The sequence below is a fragment of the Macadamia integrifolia genome, chromosome 8 (assembly GCF_013358625.1).
Source record: "Macadamia integrifolia cultivar HAES 741 chromosome 8, SCU_Mint_v3, whole genome shotgun sequence".
Lineage (NCBI taxonomy): Eukaryota > Viridiplantae > Streptophyta > Magnoliopsida > Proteales > Proteaceae > Macadamia > Macadamia integrifolia.
Genome location: NC_056564.1, coordinates 8,683,964 through 8,687,187, shown reverse-complemented (window position 1 = coordinate 8,687,187; position 3,224 = coordinate 8,683,964). Strand labels below are relative to the sequence as shown.

Sequence of the window (3,224 nt, the reverse complement as noted above, 5' to 3'; positions counted from 1 at the left end):
AAAAAGACATATGAAGAAGAAGAAGGTCAGCGCTCAGGATGGTCGTAGATCAGCTAGGGCGCGAATCCAGCAAGCACTTGGGCGGAGTAAAGCGGATCGTAGAGCACCGTTGCGCTAACGCGCGCGCTGTAGTTTTTCAGCTTGGTTCTGGCGCGCGCCTGACTCTCTGCGGGGCGAAAGCGAGCCTTTGGCTCGCCTTGTTCTGGCGCGCTAGCCGTTGTATATAGCTGATCGTAGAGCACCCTTGCTTCTTTAGGTTGAGATACAGATCGTCTTTATATAGCGATAGGCCTTTTCTTGCTGGGCTAGGCGCTCACGTTTTTTGGCTTCGCTGGGGGAAGGGAGCAGATAGCTGCTTCCAGGACCGGAGAAGGTCAAACTCTGGGCGGGCTGCCAGGTTTCGCCTACGCTACGGTTTCACAAGATGGAACCTTTTTTGTTCCACCGAAGTAAAGGAGTTCCAGAGCACGAGGGAATGGGCTTTCATTCCCGGGACCGCCTCGTCTATGTACTCGGCGCCCCCCCCCCGATTGCTTGAAGATGCGCGCGCGATACGATAAAGGGCCCCTGGGAGGAACCAATGAAAAGCCAGGGTAGAGCCTCGGAGCCGGCCCAAGCGAAGATCGGCACTCTAAGGCCTTTTTGAAGAGCAGCCCGCAAAAGGGAAAGCCGTGGAGACGGCAGACTCGCCAGTCAGGCACACCGTGAGGCTGACTACATCAGACCGGGAGGTGACAATTCCTGTTTTCCTTTTTGAATTTCCGGGAGTGAATGTAGGAAGTGCAGACGGTGGATCAGGTGTGAACATTCAACCAAAGGCGTCTTGGGAATCGGCAATAGCTAAGCATTGTGGCCATCACAGTTCAAGCTACGTATGGCTGGCGTACAACCTACGGGCTCCTTAGCCAAAAGAAAAACAACAAAAAAGGATGCGGTACCTTTAGTCCAATCTTAGACAAAGAGCAAGGAGGATATGAAGCACTGCTGGGTAGACCATGGCTCCAACCAGGCTGGTTCATGACTGGGCTAATAAAAAAGAGTCTAAAGCAGGGAAACGCGGGATGGAACGCGGAAAAGGCTTGGCTTTGTTTCACAGAAAAAGGACTAAGGAAATTTCGTTTCCGTAGTGGTGATGCTGGCGTCAGTTGACCTGGTTGATATATAAATTCCTAAAAACTGCTTTGCAAGATCGAAGACGCGCGGGTCCGCTTTTCTTTTGTTGACAGCAAGGAGGCGATTTGTTCGCTGGGCGATTCAGCTAGCCAAATCGCACTAACCTAGACGCCCTACTATCCTACAGAGCAATTCATTCCGTCTAGGGCGACTCATTCTATTCTCTCTGAGGTCAGGTAGGTGAAGCGTGACGCTTAGGGGGGCGCGTCGAATTGCTGAAAGGCCTTGGTGATTTGAACATTAGGTAATCTGCAGATAGAAAACCACAATGATTCCAAACTTGACTTCAATAGTCTCGTATCCATGCTGCCCCGACTCCAAACTCGATGTTTGTTAACAAAGCGGGACACTCCCAAACTCTTTCTTATCAAACCTCCGCTGCCCTTACCAGGCAGTTATCATTATGTGTCCTTGGCAGTGTGACGGGAGGTTAGGAGTGAGTTAAGCCAATGCGTACAAATAGACAGACCAGGCTCATCCTTTTATGTTGAGGTCAGTGTAAGTCTGTCTATGATGTTGAGTCTAGGTGGTGTTGAAGCTGGCTCATTCATGCTAGTCATCTTAGAGCTATGAGTCAGAACAATGTTCACCAACTCTTCCATAGTTATCTTGTTCATATATAGATAAAGCTTTTGAATTGGAGTTTCAATCAAAACATTAAATGAAAGTGTTTTGTCTCCTCCCCAAGGTAGCATTGCCGAGCGGGCGATCCCTGTCTTGTTTATCCAGCTAGCTTTTATCCTTGGTACTAAAAAACTATTTGTGAGAGCTCCTGGCTACTTTTTTTTTTGAAAGGTAAGGTGGGACCTTAAACCGAATTTTGAAAATGCCTATCTATAAAGCGCTGATAAGAAGAGGGAACAAGTCCCACAGAGAGATGAGAAGTGGGGGAAAGAGTGAAATTACAATCTCTTCTGGAATGGAAGACCTCCCATCCACTGACTACAAGACTGCAGCCTAACACCCAAGTTAGCCTGACGGTCAGCTAAATGAGTCGCTTCCCTCTTCACATGATGAAGAAGAACTATCAAAATATTGAGAAATGTTTTATCAGGATAAAGCATAGGCGCCAAGGTTCTTGATCATTACCATTCGCCCATCGAATCATGTTAAAAAATTTTTTTTTTTTGATGACTTGAAAAGATTCAATAGTTTGGACAAAACTATGGCCATGCAGGTATGAAATCTTCTGCAAAGGTTGCATCTTTGATCCCTAGAGGAGACCAGAAAAATTCCACATGACAGCACCATTGCCATCTCTTATGACCCCACCATAATCCGAATTCCCAGAGTTGCCTTCCCTACTCCTTCAAAGTTCATCTTGATGTGATTTGAAGAGGAAATTGCCACAAGATTGAGATAGATATGTTTGAATTTCAATTTTCATAAAAAAACAGTAAGTCTTGCAATAAGACCTCGTCATGTTCATCCTTACTAACATCCCATACAATAAAGATTTTATTTTTTATGGTCTTGATTTATTCAATCACCTTAACGAAGGAGGTGGACTTCAACCAAGCCAGCCCTTCTTATGAAGTGGCTATGGAGATTTCCAAAGGAAAAGAAAAAGCCATGGTGCTCATATTTGGCTGCTAAGTACCTCTCCAATGGCAAAAATGGATTGACCAACCCACCTCTTAAATATCCTTTATCTAGAAAGGTCTTATTTGGTACAGAGAGACTTTCAGGCAGAACTTGGGCGTCACTTTGGTTGGGCAATGGTAAGCTGATTCGCTTCTGGGATGATGTTTGGCCGTGCCACTCTCCTCAGAGATGCATGCCAGAATTTATATCAATTCACAAGGTTCTCATGACCTCAAAGTGATAGACTACATTCAATATGAAGGAGAAAAAATTCTTTCTCTCCCTATTCAACTGCCCATCCAAGAGCATTTGGCTTCAGAATACTTGTTTTTCTTTTTATTTTCTATGGACTGCATAAATCTTCCAGCCCATAAAACTGAGGTTGCTTTTCAAAATCTCTTTTGGCAGCTCAATCCTCACGGTCAAAATTATTCCAATTATGCCTAAAAATCTCTTCAGGTGATCAA

General features: G+C 45.4%; 1 protein-coding gene across 1 annotated transcript in view; it reads left to right on the top strand.

Annotated features, from left to right (window-relative positions):
- Positions 1-3,224, top strand: part of LOC122086276 (adenylosuccinate lyase-like) — a 67,502-nt gene that overhangs the window by 22,313 nt on the left and 41,965 nt on the right. The window lies entirely within an intron of this gene.